The 18,995-nt window shown below is 43.6% G+C and overlaps 1 protein-coding gene across 1 annotated transcript in view; it reads right to left on the bottom strand.

The window, feature by feature from the left end:
- The window catches only part of TRAF3 (TNF receptor associated factor 3), a 95,087-nt gene extending 79,234 nt beyond the window's left edge, over positions 1–15,853 (bottom strand). Inside the window, exon 1 of the mRNA XM_066612283.1 lies at positions 15,796–15,853. The gene's annotated coding sequence lies outside the window, so the exon portion shown is untranslated. The remainder of the gene's footprint in view (positions 1–15,795) is intronic.
- Positions 15,854–18,995: the final 3,142 nt, after the last annotated feature.

Here is an 18,995-nt window from a genome sequence, read left to right as displayed (position 1 = left end):
CTGATTCAGGAGCGCTGCTCGTTAGAACTGACCAATGGTGTAGTGTTTTGGTTTTTAAACTAAAATGAGCAGAAAATATCAGAATTATAATACGTACAGCTGCCTAGTGATTAAACATTCTTAGTTAATATCTGTATCTGATTAATCAAATAAATGCGCATATTAACAAAATCCCAATATGGATGTCCTTTTCAGTTACTGAAGAATGTTTGCAAGACACTTAGATTTTTAAAGACTTTTCATGATCTAAAATAAACAGAAATGAAAGAACTACTAGAAATAGAGCAAAATGTTCCTTTTAGCTGTACAAAGCTATAATGAAGAAAAGAAGTTTCTATTAAATTGTGCCCTTGTTATTGTCTTGAGCCCCTGCGGAATTATTGAAAATCCAGTCTTGCTTTTTCCAACAGATAACTAAAATGATGAAAGAATATAAAAGGAAAACAAAAACTATCATCCACTGTTAGCAGAAAAAATGAGTTCCTTTTCCTTTTACAGTATCACACAAAAACCAAAAGCACCTCAAAACAAAGAAGCATTCCAACAACTTATACCTCCATTTAAGTTTGCACTCACTGATCCAGAACATTTCTAAGTAGACTTAGAAATTTACAGCCCAATCCTATCCAGCACAGGAGTAGCTGTGCTAAACAGTCACCACTGCACCCTATGTTGCAACTAAGCAGTCTGGAGGTCTCCTCGGAGACATTTGTTCCCCTACCCTGAGAAAAGCCCCAGCCTGCTCAATGGGGTTTCGAGTCTGCGCCACCTAAATCTCTTTCAAGGTTGACTCAGTGGAGGCAGCCTCTGCTGGTCACAACCCCCTCTACCTCCCCCCATTCTACTCTCCCTCTGCCCTCCTCAACCCAGGAACATCTCCCCCAGACCCTACCTCCACCATCCCCACACTCCCACACTGCTCTACACTTACCTCTGCGCTCATATCCACAGATTCACTTATCCACAGATTAGGTCCATGGGCCCCCTCCAGAGGCGAGGGGAGTTCATCTCCCCTCCCCTCTGAAGGTTCTTCTGAGCAGTAGAGACCACGGACATCTGTCCATGGCCTCTGCTGGGCTCAGAAGCCCCTCCACACGGGAGGAGAGCCAGACTCGCCTCCAGAGGGTCCAGGTTGCAGGAACGGGCGTTCACCTATATCCGTGTTTTGGGCTATCTGTAGGGGGTTCTGGAATGGAACCCCTGCAGATAAGGGGCACACCTGTATTTTATCTCAATACAAATTTTACTTAATGTCAATAAGCTGGTGAAAAGAAAATCTATTAAACTGATTTCAGTACATAATACTCCAGTTTCTGACAATTCAAACATTTCAACCATCTCAGCCATCCACTGAAAACTGCCTTCTTCCTATTCCTCATTTTCAAAATCTTTTTCAGACCGGTGCAATAAAATTCACATAGCATACAGAGATCCCTCTGCAGACCCCCAACAAATGCCCATACACAGAGAATCTTTGATTAGCTATACAGAGTTGGTTTCCTAACCTGTAGATCCTATAAAGCGTAGGAAACAGCTGGCTTTGACTCAAGAATAATAGCCACTATGAATGCCTCATAGGGAGGCAGAAAGGTAGGATCAAAATTTTAATAAATTAATAGCAATAGCCATATTACAGCCAACTGCTGTATTTTAAACTGTACTTTGAGGTTCAACTGGGTTCCTTAATTCTTCCAAGCTTACTTACTAAGAGCCCAATCCTATCCACACTTTCCTGGGAGTAAGACTCATCGACCATAAAGGGATTTACTTCTGAGTAGACATGAATAGGATTGGGCTGTAAGTTTCTGACCCAAAACAATTTATACCAACTTCTTAGCCAGGACAAGCTCAGACATAGAACTACATACATCCCTTTAAAATTATTTTGAGTTAATCTTTAAATAGAAATCATTCAAACAGTGGAAGTTGATAGCAAAAAATAAGTTTGAACAGATAATAACAGAGTATAAAGGTGTACTTCCTAAGACCCATTAGAAGTTATAGTAGTCAGTGGAAACTCAGATGGTGAAAAATGGAGCAGAGGTTTGATTGAGAATACATTAGGTGATATCTAGAGTACTTATGGGGAAAGAAGATCATATCATGCATTCATCTACAACAGTGTTTCTCAACCAGTGGTTCAAGTACCACCAGTGGTACTTGAGGTGGTGTCTGGTAGTAATCATGGGATTCCTGGGCACCTGTCACAACAAAGCAGTAGGAGGCTCCAAAGCATATTTTCCAAAATCAAAAAAGCCCTCCAGTCCACCCTCAGCCTCTCACTGGTGTTTGTTGCATCACATCTGGCCTCCCAAACCCAGAAGTAACTAGCAACGAGGTCACTGTCAGTTGCTTTTGGTGGTACTTCAAATAGGGGGGGACCATGTGAAGTGGTATGGTGGAGAACAAATGTTGAGAAAACACTGTTGAGAAACTACAACACTGGTTCCCAACTCACGGTCTGCAAGAACCTGAGAAGCAGTCCGTGAAGTCTCAGGGAGTGAACGTTTCCCCAGATACCAGAGACGGCAAAGAATGGACTTGAGTCAGGCATGCGCAGTCCGTTCTCCACTTTCTCTGGTAGCCCGTGGGGGAGTGTTTGCTCATGAGACACTTCCTCCCAGAGAAGGTGGAGAATGAACTGCCCGCAACTGCAGCCAGCAACCACAAATCTTCTCTATAAATAATAAACCTAATAACTCTTCAATTATCGCACATTTAATTTTTTGTGTGCAAGAGATGGGGGGTTGTATATGGTCCACGACAATTCCAATTTTTCCCCTCAGTGATTCTAAAAGTTGGGAATCGATGGTCTAAAGGTTTCTGCCCAATGACATCTTAAGTAATCCTAATCATTGGTGTTATGGAGTTTAAATGGACCCGATGCATATATGCTAGCAATGTCCTATAATGCAGTATTACTGGAAACAAGTTCTGCAAACGATAACTAATGGTAAACAAATATCAATTCGTTTCCTAGCTCTTCTTAATAACCTACAACTGTGACCTCCAAATCCAAAAGTACCTGAATAACTAAATAGCTACAAGAGTCCTTTATAGCTAAAATGGAAGCAACCAGAAGTTTTTGCAACAGGAAGTGAAATGTTGAGTAATGTTAGAAAGTCTGGAATTTATTTTTTTATAGGTAGGGAAGCGTGAGAAATACTAGAAGTATGAAAATTACAGACATGAGATGATGGCACATCTGTCATTACACAGCATGCTCATGGCTGGGCTGACATTCAAGAGTCACATTATGCTAAGTCATGACACTGCACCAAATTCCAGCACTGCTGCATGGGTCTGGCTCATGAAAGATCTAAATGAGAGTAACATCCCTCAGATTATTGTAGTATCTGGTTCTTTTGGGAAACCCTGCAAGTCTAAGGGTGCAATCCTAATCATGAATTAAGCTGGTGCAAGTCGCTTGCACCAGCCTAGGAGGTCGCAAACGCGCCGTAAAGCACATTTGCACTTCCTTGGGAGCAAGCTGCGCCAGGGCACAGAGCCACATCCAGCATCTGTAGTGGCTTGCAGGGCGAGCCTTGCATCAGCTGAGCTTGGCCGACGCAAGACTCTAGGGTGGACGGGGAGGTGGCGGGGAGAGTGCAGTCCCGCAAGCAGGAGGCAGGGCTGGGATCCAGCTGTTATGCCAGATGTGAACCCCAGTCCCAAGCAACGTGGAGCAACTTCAAGCTGCTCTGCTCTCCTTGGACTTATGCCACTTCCCGAGGTGGCGCAACTCCAAGGATACCCATAGGGGCTTCAGTGGCTTACCTGGGGGTAAGGAGAAGAGTTTCTCCTTACCTCTGGCTGAGCCATTTTGGCGCCCTATCTTGCGCTGGATACAGTGCAAACCTCTGGTTTGCCTGTTCCAGCGCAAGATAAGATAGCGCTATTAAGAGATCTTGGTAAGATCCACCATCTCAGTCACTAGTTCTCCAGTCAACCTAGAAAGGTGGTTTTTAAAGCCACCTTCAATCTGCAGAAGTACCATTTTATAGAGACGTCTGCTTGCAGCCAAGCAGGAAGACTACAAGGCCGGGGGGGGGGGGAGAGAGAGAGAGAGAACCAGAAACATTTTACTCTATTTCCTCCCAGAACAATTTTCCCAATGCAAAAATTGGGAAACTTGGGGGAAAAAAATTCTGATGATTTCTTTTCCCTTTTGGAATGAATGACTTTTTAAGATTAAGTTTTACTCATTCAAAATATCAGGACTTGTGTGGTATGAAGATTTGTAAGTTTGTCTACAGAAGTAAATAATTACTGTGCATGGAGTAGGCAAAATACAACATTCAAATTCAGACTTATTCCTGAATTTTGAGGGTGCTGCTATCTTCATGAGAGTTGCATACATGTATTTTTTGCTTGCCTTTTTCGGTGATCTTTGTTCTACTTTGTTGAAAAGTCCAGTGCTCCTAAGCCTGCCTGCCTGTATACCTGGCCCCAGTTAATCTATTCACCTCTCCTTTTAAATGACCGTGTCACAGACACTTCTACTACAAACTGGGGAAAAACATCTTATTGCCCTATGTTGCTGGGGGATAAAAAGGTTAGAATGAGGTTGGGTAGAGACTGCAAAAGTGTGCTGTGGGTACCGCCTTGGGTGTCCTTCGGGGAGAAAGGCGGATTACAAGTCCAATAAATAAATAAAGCCCCAAACAATCTAACCAGTCCAAGAAGAGCAGGGTAAAGTAGTCTGCAGCTCTCTTGTGGGTATATTTGCAATTGCTTTTAAACTTTTTAACATATATATAAACACAATAAAATAATTTACATACTACCCAAGTTATAAAGCATGTATTTCATGCTATTAAAGCAATAAAATAAGTTTTGAATTAATATGAAAACTGCATATAATTCAATTCCCCCTACTCCCTAAATGGAACACACATGGGTGTTCTTTTTTCCCCCCCAATGGCTTTAACTTTTCCAGAAATTTTACATTTATGTATGACTGAAACCACTAAAAGGACAGTGTTAGGAAGAAAGTAGCCAGCCATACCATGGCAAGAAAAACACTACTCTCCTTTCCTCTTCCCCCACATCCTTCAGTCTCGGAAGACTATGGTATCACGCTATGAATAGTGTTTCTGGAACAGAGTGTCCTCTCCAGTGCGTGAAGCCTGGGTAGAGTAGATATGGAGGATAGACTGTTACCCATGCAGCAAATCCCCCCTCTCCACATCGCTGGTCCAATGGAAAGGCAGAAGCCAATACGGTTGGTTCCAGCAGCGTCGCAGGAGATGCCAGAACGTGACTGTGTTCAGCCATGAACTGCCTCAGGGACTCCGGCTCCAGATTTTGCCTCGACGTTGACTCCTGAAGCCTTTTCCATAACTGGATGTAGCCACAAGGCAGTGGAGGTTTGGGATCAGAGTTTTCCTTCTCTCAGATGAGCTGCCTTCCCAGGCTAGCGAGTACCCTCCCCCACAGACGTCTACATATTGTCCTTTCCAATGAAGTTACCGGTTCCAGAACACACATGTGTGAGGAACACAGAAGCAGATAACAGCAATCGCATAAAAGATCAAAGGACTAACATTTTAGCAGAAGAGTCTTTGAAATACAGATTTTAGAAGATATAGCTGCTAGATTAACTCAATAAATCAGGGATTCAATTCTACTTAAATGGCAGCAATATTCACCAAACTGGAGAACCTTTCCAAATAACATCAAAGACTGTAGAAACCATTCTTTGATAAATGCAGCATACTGCTTCTCTGTCTTCTTTTGCCACCTCCCTGATTTCAATGCTGGATTATACTTTACTGGCTCCCCCCCCTTTTTCTGGCTCTAATAATTTGCTTACTTCTCTTTCAGAAAGCCTATATTCTGAACTCAGATCTTCCCCTTTTTGCCTCCCCTTTGTCTTCAGATCCGATTTACCTAATTTCCATCTCAAGTGTCCTAAACTGAGACTTAAGCAGAAACCAAAAATATAAGTACCCTTTTAAATATAGATACCAGGATTGTGGGGGGGGGGGGCAGAGAGTGAAGAAAATATTTTAAGACAATCTATAGATAGCAAACCCTCAGCAAGGATTGAAATGAGGCATCCCCCAAGGATGCACTTATAATGTCTCCTGAATTTTATTATACTTAAATATGCAACTATTATATGCATTACAGTTAGAAGATGTTAGCTATTGCTCCATACAGGATATATTACAACACAACGGAAGCCTTCACTTACAGTTAGCATTGTCTCATCTCATTTCTCTTTCTACTTATTGTGATAAGCTTCCTTTGAATATTTCTTTACCTTGGTTTCCTCTGGAATAAGCTTCTCTTACTTGATTTTAGTATTTTAATTGTCTATTTCTCTTCCTTGCTTCCTCTTTATTATCCTTTTTGATCATTCAAACCACAAGATGTCCTGTTCAGAACATATGAAGCTGCCTTACCATCTTGGTGCATCTAGCTCAGTGTCATCACTTCCGAATGAGTCACACTCCAGGGTCTCAGGCAGAGGGTCCTTCCCAATGCTGCCATCAGACAGCCTCTTACCTGGAGATGCCAGGGATTTAACATGTGACTTTATACACGCAATGTATATGCTTTATCACTTAGCTGAGGGTTCTTCTTCCCCTCTTGTTTCCAAACCCTCATCATCCATACATACTTAGCTATACTGCTTGTACTCAAATTCTATAGATTCAGAATTCTTGGAATGCTCTTCCATCGTCAATAATTATTTTTCTTGCTTTAAGTATGTAGGGATACACAGACAAAAAACACAAGGCGATAGGTCAGAAGCTACCATATTCTGCACAAACTTCAAGCCATCTTCCAGAGTGCCCCATTTGCAAAATGATACGCTACTCCAGTCTTGGAAGTTGAAGGCATTAATTATTACTCCTAGTACTGAATGTAAAAAAAAAATTTCAGTTTCCTCACCCAAACAGAGTGCTAAAATGATCTTTCTATGGCTTCAGGGGAGTCAGGAACTACATCAGGATCCTTTGGAGAGAAGACAAACGCCAGTTTACTGAGCACTCAACTGTTATGGCATCTTGCCTGGATGCCTTTAAGAGGGAATTGGACAAATTTCTGGAGAAGTTCATTATGGGTTACAAGTCATAGTAGATATGTGCAGGCAAGCTATGTTTTAGAGGCAAGCTGCCTCTGATTGCCAGATGCAGGGGAGGGCACCAGTATCTGTTGTCCTGTGTGCTCCCTGGGGCATTTGGTGGGCCACTGTGAGATACTGGAAGCTGGACTAGATGGGCCTTTGGGTTGATCCAGCAGGGCTCTTCTTATGTTCTTATGTAGACTGAATGAAGTCATTCTTAACCACATAAGGCTGTTACAATGATGGGGTTTGTTTTCTTTTGCACCGCTCATGACTGACCATCTGATTTTTCTAATGCACATGTTTAGCAATGAACACCTTTCTGAAGTTCTTGAAGGAAAGGTTTTGATTTTCTTGTGTATATTTTTCTATGAAATGATAGGTTAGCCAGCGTGATAGGAAGGAAAGGACAATACCTGATTTTTCTTTAAACAGATTTGGGAATATACTATATTCAATACACTGTACTAACTTATCAGAATGGCTTCAGAAATAGAATTTTGAGGTCTCAGAATTCTAGATAACCGCTCTCAAACTTTCTGGTATCTAGAGCCCTTTATATTCCTTAACGGAGTCTCGGGAAGCCCTGCCATCACATGCATAGAATCTTGGGGCATTCCACAGTGACAATGCATGCATGGAGTGGTTGCATCGCTCTACACACAGTGGCCACTTATGGTGTGCTTGTAGAGCCCCTGAAGGGGTCTCATAACTTGATTGTATCCAATAAATGTAGTATGCACAACAACAGATCCTTCAAGACTCCAGAGGTAAAAAGATCTGCCCAACGGCAGTCCATAAGGGTCATCATTTTAAAAAAGCAGAAACTACACTTTTAGTTGCTTACTGGTGCAGTAAATTAAAAATGTTTTGGTTTAAAATGTAAAGCTAATGAGGTAATACAGCTTTCAATATTGCTCATGGTTTCAGCTGCATAGATTTCCACTTATACCCTATTAATAATATTGCAACAATCATCCACATCTCAGGAAAAATGTAGACAAATGTCAACTGCAATAGGAACATAATTTCAGGAAATCTTCTGGCTGAATTCTGGGGCAACCCATATCTAAGAAAAACCTACTTCACTGTGAAACATCTTCTACAGATGTTCTTTTTTTTTTTTTTTTACTATCAATTACACCAGCTGAAATCCATTACAACATTTCAAGTTTGACACAAGCATTTCACTTTTAGAGATGGATACCACTTCACAGATGTAACAATCTAGGAACAAATTCTTCATACAAGGTCCAGTTCAGACAGTTCCAGGACTGAATTCCACTGGAACTCCATGACAAAGCACACCACCAAATTCTGTGCATCCTACTAGAACTTATAAACGATGACATGTAGCAAGTACCTTGAACAAAATGACTCCATGCAATATTTTTGTCTTCTGGAGAGCCATTAGTTATTTGATTTTTCACTGTAAACCGCTTTGTGAACTTTAGTTGAAAAGCGGTATATAAATACTGTTAATAATAATAATAATAATAATAATAATAATAATAAAGATACTACTTCCAGTGTCTCCTACAGAAAGGTAAGATGCTCCTTAGGTTATTCTATGTTCAGTAAATAAAACTGCAACATAGGTGGTAGACATTTCTTTGTATCAGGTAACTGCATTTTGTGCTGGGACTGCTCTGAGGTAGCCACCCTTTCTGGTGGAGTTCCTTAGATCAGTGTTCTGATCTAAGACCTATGGGTCGGAACCCCAGTGAGATCAGGAAGCCTCATTTTGGGAATCCTGGCAACCTTTCAAAGCCTGTACAAGAGTGGGTTTTGATCCAATCCAATAATGACTCTGCCTTATCAAAAATAATGCTACACAGTCTTCTCACAGTCTTGCCCCGCAGCTCTTAAGACTGGTCCTGCACAAGCTGCTGTCTCACAGGATTGTTGTGAAGACACATAGGGGGAAAATGGGGCAGATGGGTGCAGGAGTGGGAATCAACAGGAGAGTTTGGGTCACAGGAGGGGGGTGAGATTGGTAGTGGGTCCCGAGCCTCATACTTTAATTTACTAGAGTCACTGCACAAAAAAGATTGAAATACCACTGCCTTAGATGAATCCATGAAGACTCTTTGGAAGATAAAGTTAATGGGAACGATTGGCATCTTTGCAAATTTAATTCTGAATTATCTTGATGCCGATTACTGTATCAAGCTGGATGGAGTGTCTGGGCTGGTGCTGGTACAGAGGACATCGGCAAAGGAATACTGAGTATGTGGGAAAAGTCAATAGGGTCCAGGGTGATTGAAAGGCAATATGGTGCAGCAGTGAGAGCACCGATTTTGAAAATGGCAAATCCAGGTTCAAATATATGCTTTATGAAGCTCCTATGGGGATGCTGGGCAAATCACTACCCTTTACTTATAAAATGTTACTTTGAGTTTTGGAACAGCAGCAGAATATATATGTTAAAAAAAAAAACTGCTGCCTGGAGTTAGCATCAGCTTCCACAATGAGAATGGACAATACGATTCTGTTCGGGCTTAAAAGTAACAATCCCTTACCTGTCAATACTGGTTTCCTAACCAGATACAACTTTCTCATGGAAGGTTTTGGAATGGGTTGTTATGTTACTCTGCAACCATAAACCCAGCTGGACACTTGTCAACTGACCACGAAAGTGGTTTATCACCACTGTGACATGGAAGACTGCTTAAACAGAAGCAATAGTAATAATTGTCCTCTTCATGACACTTTCCTGGAAAAGGATGGGTCTTGTAGCTGTTCATCACTCTCCACAATCCTCTAGTTCAGGGGTGCCCAAACCCCAGCCCGAGGGCCATTTGCGGTCCTTGGGGACTTCCAGTGCGGCCCCAGTCTCCAATGAGCCTATGGCCCTCCGGAGACTTGCTGGAACCCATGCTGGCCTGACAACTATTCTCAGCATGAGGGCGACTGTTCGACCTCTCATGTGACCTGTGGGAAGAGAGCTCCCTCCACTGCTTGCTGTTCCATGTCTGTGATGCAGTGAAGGAAAGGCTGACTTTGCTTTGTGCAAGGTTTTTTATAAGCCTTGAGCTATTGCAAGACCTTCATTCATACATATAAGTTCCATCTCTAATATAGTCATTTATGTAAATTTATTCAAATTTTAAATGTAAATTAATTCTTTTTTTCCCTGCCCCTGACCCAAAGTCAGAGAGATGATGTGGCCCTCTTGCCAAAAAGTTTGGACATCCCTGCTCTAGTTTAAAGTGTGTGAAAGGATACTGGATGAAATGGGTGGATGCAACACAGGACCTTCTCAGTAGCAGTGCCTAGATTATGAATGCTTTTCCTGCGCACAACACCCCTGGTTTTCTTCTTGATGAAGATTAGATGACAAGCTAAAACTCTTACTTTTTCATAGGGCTTTTGGGAAGCTAGATAGCCGATGTTCTCTACTATTTTCACGATTTATTGTTGTTCTGTGTTGTCATTGAACTATGCAGGCTTTAATGTAGCTTTTATTTTTTGATACAAACCCTCTTGCTTGCTGGAAACGCAGAATAAAAAGACATGGATGGAATCAAAAGTCTGACTAGATATCGAACAAGAGAGCCCATCAGAGAGACATCAGAGAGCCCATCTTGCCAGGTTAACTCCTGAAATCCCAGTCTCAGCGGTAGCAGTAGCACCAAATGCCCTATCAGGCAGTGAGTCCAGTGAAGGACTTTGCTCCAGAATCCTTTGCAACCTGGAACTTCAGAAAGATTTTAAAATGAATAAAATAATGCAAGGATTTGGATAGAAGAGGTTCCAGTATCACAATGTCTTTTCAGCTCTGTCTCCTTGGCATCCATCAAGGACCTTGGATATCCCATCTAAAACCAAAGCCATAATACTTTGGCCTCATGATTGGTGGGAAGAAAGCCAGAAGTGGACATCCATCGTTTATGGGCTTTGACCTCTCTTGATCATTCAGACCAATAAACAGGTGCTCCTAAATCCAGCCTACTTCTTCAAACCAAGAGTTGCCAGGTACACTTCACATGAAATTCTACCAGGTGAGATGGGGAATTTTTCTCCAGATTCAGAACTAGTGACTTGCAAAGTGGTCTTCATCATCATGATGGATTCAGATGGGTCTGCTCACAATCTGTCTTTTGAGGTTGATAATACAAAACAATGATCTGCAGCTGGTTGATTATGACTTATAACTGGATGGTAATCTGATACATGACCATCAGAGGGGTCCATCCCATCACCACACTAGAGCCTTCTTTTGGAGAGAAAGATAGACTAATTCAGTGGTTCTCAAACTTTTAGCACCAGGACCCACTTTTTAGAATGAGAATCTATCACAACCCACCAGAAGTGATGCCATGACTGGAAGTGACATCATCAAGCAGGAAAATTTTTAACAATCCTAAACTGCAATCCTATCCACACTTACTCAGGAGTAAGTTCCATTTACTATCATTGTTAAATGCATATACATAATAACCTGTTCAAAGTACAGATCTATAACAACCAAATGCAGTCACATACTATATCAAGTCTGATATAGTAAAAATAAAATAGAAATGAATAGGGACCCGCCTGAAATTGGCTTGCGACCCACAGTTTGAGAAACATTAGACTGATGCAAATAAAAAATATATGGGAAAAAATTGTGGCTCCTGTTATAGGTTGGGATTGAAGGAGGATCCTAGATATGGAAATGTTAAAGTGCATGGGCTCAGAGCTCAACACAGTAGCTGGTCCTCAGATCAATTATTCCAATGCTGCAGGATGCCTCTGAACTGCCTTCCTTCATATAGCTTTCTAGACAAAGATTAAAGATTCAAATTTTGCCTTTAAAAATTAACAACCTATTTTTCACTCACTATACCCAAGAGGCATCCTTCTCCTTATTACCAGAATGAGCTCCAATTACAAGCAAAGAGCCACTCAAGATTGCCATCCCTATATGAAATTCAAGGGGTGACAGTAAACAGTGGGATGTTTGTAGTGGCTGCTCCAGAATTGCACAACACCTTTTTCCTGGCTTAGCAAACTGTGAAATACTTAAGTAATATGGGACATTTTGTTTAGGCTCATTTTGGTAGCTACAGATAGATATGTAACCAACAGGCCAACACAGACCTCCAAGTGCCATGTGCATTATACATTATCTCTCTCAATGTGCATAATACTTTCTGCTATGTGGATGAGGTTGTAACACAAGGCACAGCCCCATCATATGATAGCACCATTCTTTACTGTAGCAACTTCTTAATTTTTTTTTTTTAAGAAAGATCCCTATTGTACTTCAGTGCTTCACTATCAGAATATGAAGATCCAGTGGTGAGACTGAGCATTCCTAGGGGATTTGTGCTAGAAACAGCAAGGAAATTGTTTTCCTATAACATAATTAGCTAGAGTAGGTTAACCAAACTCAGGATTGGTTCAGACACATGAAACCATGGTTTGGGCAAACCATAGTAAAGAACCCGTACTATGCTTTGAACCTTCAACACACATGCATGATGGGCATATCATAGTTTAAAACTGCTCGCATTTCCCATCTGCTCAGAAAAAGAGGTCACAAACTCCAAAAAGGTGCGGAAAAGTTATAAAAACCATATCCCTGTAGGCCCAAAAAGTTTTAGCAAGTCCCCTTCTTCTGGGGCACTGCAACAACCAACCAACTGAATATGAGTAACCATCACACAATCTCTCTAAACAATGGATGTAACTGCGATTTGTCAATGATCTATGAGTTCTGACTTAAAGAAAACCACGGTTTACACCAATGGTTTTCAAACCAGATTCAAACCATGGTTCAGATCCAAGTTGGTCAGCTGGTAGGCTCAGATTCAGGCATTGTTTATGGACAGGCTCAAATTCAGATGCCACACAAAAATGATAGTTTAGCTTAACAAACCACAACAGTTTTGCTTCACCTGAACCCATCATAGCGGCCACCATAATTATGTTAAGCCTTTCAAGGAGCATGGAATCTCAGTAGGAAGTACTGTAGAGTTTTCATGAAGCTATCCTGCCAAATTCAATATTCCTTATAATAAAATCAAAGCCACTTCTTTCCTGAGAAAAGCAATAGGTTGGTGGTTTCAGAAAACTCCAGTTCTCATCAGCCACTGCAGCACAATGGACTGGTTCATAAAATTTATTTGCAAGTAGAATTCATACTGATAAGAAAGGAAAATCACACCTCTGGGCCCACTGGATGTCCACGTTTGTATGAGGCCTAAATCTGTAAAATCCAAATAACTGCACAATTCAAACGGTATGCATATTTTAGGCCCTATACTGCCCACTAGTGAACACCCACTGAGTCTTGGAGGCAGAACAAATGCAAACAGCAGGTAACCAGAAAGACACAATGTTGCTCCCCCACCACGTGTAGCTTCCACTTGTGGACAAATTCATATTAACTTACACAATGGCTACAAGAAGGAAAAACAGAGATAACAATTTCACCTTTCTCTTAAAGAGAAATTGGAAAGGAAGGCAAAGAGATGACTGGCCTGCACTATTCAAGACACCGAGTCGTTTAAAAAAAAAACAACAGATAGCATGAAAGCAACAAGAAGTGGGTTACAACGTTAGCTCCTACCAGAATAAGTACTTTCTTGCTTACGAAGACCAACATTAGTAATAGCCGGAATCAGTCTGAAATGAAACCAGGAAAGAAAGTTGATGCACACCTCAACAGTTCCATCCCATCAACACCTTTCCTAAACATATAAAGGTTTTTGTGCATCATGCCACCATTCTGCAGTGCAAGAGTTATGAGAGTACATCCCCATGTGCAGAGAGAATTCATAAGCATCCAGGTATGCAGAGTTCTCATAAAAATGGAAGCCTTGTTCCTTAAGCATTTCTTCAAATGCTGAGATTTCATTGAAGCTAGTCTTCATCAATTACTGCAGGTGGGGGGAAAAGGCATCTCTCTCACACACACATAGGTTTTCTCATTTAGTCCTACAATACATTTCACATTCCCTGCAAACAAAATGGCAACAGTGCATACACTGTTGGTACTTATGCCTCACTGAAAATATTTAGGATTGCCTGCCAATTTCATTTCCATGGAAAGCTAATATGATTCTCAGCCTCCCTTACCAATGGATTCCATAAAAAAAAAAAGAAGAAGACACAAATTTCAGAATCCTTCCTTCAGTACCCACACTGAATTGGGACTCTCAGTCCAATCCTATGCATGTCTACTCAAAAGTAAGTCCCATTGACTACTACCAAACTTACTCTCAGGAAAGCATGCATAGGATTACAGCCTCACTTTGTTGCTACTGCACACAAGGATGTGCTCATTATACATTAGCCTCACTACCAACAAAGACGCATTTCAGTAATTCAACCTTTGGTATATGCAACACTTAACACAGCTTACATTTAAAGAGCATATGCAAAATCCCACATACTGAGCGAACTCTTGCTGCCCAACCTCAAGCTAGATCACTGTTTCCATTATTAGCCAGTATTCTCAGGGGCTTCCCAACATGCCCATGAAACCACACATTCAGACATGAAAGTCATTTTGTCTTGTACATGGAACATACTTGCTGTAAACATTCAAAACTACATATACATAGAGTACACAGAGACATTTTAAACCAGAACCATTAACTCTGCAAATTTACCTTCTACGATTTTATACAGCAAAATATATGCAGCTTCAAAACCATACCACAGCTTTGAAGATGAAGAAAAAACAAGAAATCTGAGGATCAAGATGTGGTGATTTGTTATAATTCTGCTACTATATACAATACACATCAGTACCTACTCTAAATAAGCATTTTCATTCAGGAACCAGTCAAGGTCCATGCGGTAAGCCATTCATAGTAATGCATTCAACAGCATATGCTGGAAATTAAGACTACTGCAATCGTAGCCTCAAAGCAGTCAACAAAAATTCAGCCTCTAAGGTCAACAAGAGGCAGAATTGAGATCCAACAGTGCTAAACACATCCCACAGAATGAGTAACACATACTATGTTTTCTCTAAAAACTCATTGATCAGTCTCATGGTATTCTAGCAACTGTCTTTCCTCTCCCAGATGCACACAAATACTCAATATCTAACACCCTTAATGCTGTCCACTTTTCTTTCATTCTGCTACCACAAAACAGATGGAATGAAGAATAAAATTTAGACAGCTAAAGCACAGAACATGCTATTGGTAGCCCCTCGAATCGCACATCAGCAATGCCTTGGGTACAACACTATGGAGACATGACTAGAATGTCAAGTATGTGTGTGATTTTTCCAGTACAATCTCACCGTAAATATTAACCCAATATTACATCTTTGTCACTGATCTGCACTCAGTTTCTCTTAGAACAACTACAGTTATCTTTTTTTTTTAGGATTAATCAATTCTTACGGAATACAGGAAGCTGCCTTATACAGAGTCAGACCATTAGTCCATCTGATTCAGTACTGTCAACACTGACTGGCAGTGGCTCTCCGTATTCCAGATAGGAATTTTTCTCTGCCCTAACTGGAAATGTCAGAGATGAACCTGGAACTTCCTGCATGCAAAACAGCCCAGTGAAAGAGTATCTATGACCCCTTGCCAATATGCAGAGGAACGATTTAGTATAAACTTTCAAACCAGTATTTTTTATGGCACTACAACATGACAAAAATCATACACAAATTAACATTCACTACATGTTCAAAAGCATGCATATCTAAAGCACTGTGGGCTATAGCAGACAGACCAATTTATAACGTAAGGCCATAATACCTTGCTGGGTCCTTTACAGAATAGCTGCTTCTTCTGCACAGGCTACAAAGCTATCTCTAGGAAAGAACACACACAAATAAAGGTTTTTCCCAGTAAGAATAGATGAACCCATGTCACACTTAACCCATTTTTTGCTCAGCCCACAGGTGTACACATTTGATCCCTGTTGCATCTACACAACATTGGGCAGAAACGGCTTAATATATCCCATATTTTGCACTCATGCTCTTCTTCTCCCTCTCAGATATGGCACTCATTCACCAAAATGCATGATACAACCCAGCTATAGAATACAAGACAACCTAGCTATAGACCCAATGCAGTCTCCGTAAAGCCATCAAGCAGAATGAGCCTCTGAAAGATGCCGGATTGGGTACAATGAGACTTTTGGCCACAAGTGAATTAAAAAGCAGGGCTCCCCCTCCCAAAAAAAGCAGGAGCCCTCCCCCCCAAAAAGCGCACACTTCCCCTTTAAAGTCGATGACCCGCCCACACCAACTGCAGATGGAGAGAGCCAGAAATTTGGAGGGTGTTCTGCATTCAAACCCCACATCATGTGCATGCAAGACCCCCTGCAAAAGGAAAGGAAACCTTGCTTGCTGATCCTCCCCATGATAGACACACACAAGCAATGCTTCTCCAGGAGGACTTACTGATCAGAGCCACTCTCCAGCACCCAGGGGTGGAAGATGATTTGTGGCCTGGCACAATGGGGGGGGCCTTTCTTACCCCAACAGTCACAGTCACACACACATTGACACACACAAGCAAGGTTTCTGCAGGAGGACTTACAGATCAGAGCCACTCTCCAACACCCAGTGGGGAGGGGGAGATGATCTGTGGCCTGGCACAATGGGGGTCTTTTCCCAGCAGTCACAGTCTCCCACTCTCACACACGCAGAGCAGCCCCCTCCCCAAAGCGCACAGAGAAGCCCCAGCAGCAACAGCCTGGCGGATGGAGGTGCGCCTGTGGACAAGCAGCCTGAGCGGCCAGCAAGCCCCAGGGGAGCAGCCCTGCCGCCTGGCAGTGGCAGCAGAGACGGCAGCTGGCTGTCCCTGGACGGCAGGAGCAACAGCCTCTCCCCGAGCAGCCGGAGCCCGAGTCTGCCAGTCCCTGTGGAGGAGCTGCAGCCGCCTCGCCTCCCTGCATGGTGCCCCCCAGCAGCCTCCTCCTCCCCCCCCCGGCGGCTCCTTCAAGGGAGGAAAAAGAGGAGGGGCGGCAGGAGAAGCTGCAGCCGCGCTGGGGAGGCGGGGGTCCCGCAGCCTTGGCCGGCTCCAGGGCGCACAGGCGCCCCCCCCCGCCTGCCTTCCCCACCCCCTTCCGAGCTGAGGCGAGACCCCCGCGCGTCCCGGGCAGCTGCTTGCCCCCCCCCCGCCAGAAGGAGCCTCTCCAGCCCCCTCTCCAAGCGAGCCAGCCTGGCGCTGCAGCAGCGGCACCGGCGTGCGCCCTGCCCCGCCTCGCCCCAGCCCCGGAGGCTCCCTGCTGCGCCGAGCCGCGGCCGGGCGGCTTCCCTACCTGCTTGCCCGGGGGAGAGGGAAAGAGGGAGCCCCGCCGAACGCAGCCAGCCGCCGTGCCTGCGCTGGAAAGTCCCTGGTGCACTGCCGCGGCTCGCTCCCCTCCACCCCGCCCCGCACTTCCTCTCCCGCCCTCCCAGCCGAGGCTGGAAATCCCCTGCGTTCCCTGCGCTCGCCCTGCCCGGCTCTTTGTACAACATAGCACGGCGGCAGCGGCGCGGCGCGTCTTCCAGACCGGCTCCCCGTCGCAGGCGGGCGCAAGGGGCACGCGTCTCCTCCTCCTCGGCGCGCGGGTCCGCCTCTCTCCCCTCGCCTCGCAGCCCGGCCGCCTGGTTGGCTCCCCTGCCTGGCACGGGGAGGGGAACGGAGCCCCTTCCCGGAGGGTCAGCCGTTCAGACAGCCCCCTTCCCTGCGCCGGGAAGGCTTTGCAGAAGGACAGCGCTCTTGCCCTCTCCCCGCCCAAACCTGGGCGTGTCTACTCAGGAGTCAGGCCCAGTAGAGTCAATGGGGTTTACTCCCAGGTAAATGTGGCTAGGATGGCAGCCTTAGAGCCTACTCAGTAGTCAGGCCTATTAGAATGGGGTTTACTCCCAGGTAAATGTGGCTAGGATGGCAACCTTAGAGCCTACTAAGAAGGAAGTCCCATTAGAGTCAATGGGGTTTACTCCCAGGTAAATGTGGATAGGATGGCAACCTTAGAGCCTACTCAGGAGCCAGGTCTATTAGAATCAATGGGGTTTACTCCCAGGTAAATATGGATAGGATGGCAACCTTAGAGCCTACTCAGAAGGAAGTCCCATTAGAGTCAATGGGGTTTACTCGCTGGTGAATGTGTATAAGATTGCAACCTTGCAGCCCAAGCCTAGGCATGTCTACTCAGGAGTAAGTCCCATTATAGTCAATGGGGTTTACTCCCAGGTAAGTGTGATAGGATGGCAGCCTTAGAGCAGCATTGGCGCAGCTGCATCACTTGGAAAGTTGGATAAGATTGGGCCCTAAATAGCCCCAGCAGTGTGGGGCAATAAATAACCCCAACAGGCTAGGAATGGTTTTGAGGGACCACACTCCTCTCTCCTCACTGCTGCCCTTTCCTGGGATCTTCAGTACTACGGGCTCTGCTCAGCTCCCAGGCTTTTTTTTTCCTCCTTAGAAGAGAACAGCAATGATATGAAAATGATCTTCTCTGAGCATGTGCAGAGTGCTGCTCTCTTCTTCACTCCCAGCGACCATTGTCAGTCCATGCACTGCACACATATGAGATGAAGAGGATTGCACATCAGAGATGTGCTTGCAGGCAGGCTTTGAGCTTCTGCGTGAGGGTCTGGTGGCTTCCTTTTCAAAATTACTTAGAAAGCACAGAGTCATGGAACTGGCCTCCAGTTAGACATCTCAGGCAAATAATTGTATTTATTTTAATCATGTGAGTAAATAAATGACTAGAAGAGTAATCCTAAACTTGTTTTCCCAGGTAAATTCCCTTGTGCTGGGGGGGGGGGGGACTTACTCCTAATCCTTGTGTTTAGGATCCTAGCCTCAAAATTCACATGCAAGGGGGAGAAAGCTCAATAGTGCCAAAAAGCAAAACATACCTTGGGTTTAGATTATGTCTGCTGTGTCTCACGCAAGCATCATGTCAGCAGAGGCATTCCATCTTTCATAAGAACAACCCCACTGGATCAGGCCAT

This window comes from Tiliqua scincoides, chromosome 1 (genome assembly GCF_035046505.1).
Source record: "Tiliqua scincoides isolate rTilSci1 chromosome 1, rTilSci1.hap2, whole genome shotgun sequence".
In the NCBI taxonomy this organism is placed as follows: domain Eukaryota; kingdom Metazoa; phylum Chordata; class Lepidosauria; order Squamata; family Scincidae; genus Tiliqua; species Tiliqua scincoides.
This window is presented reverse-complemented; position numbering and strand designations above follow the sequence as displayed.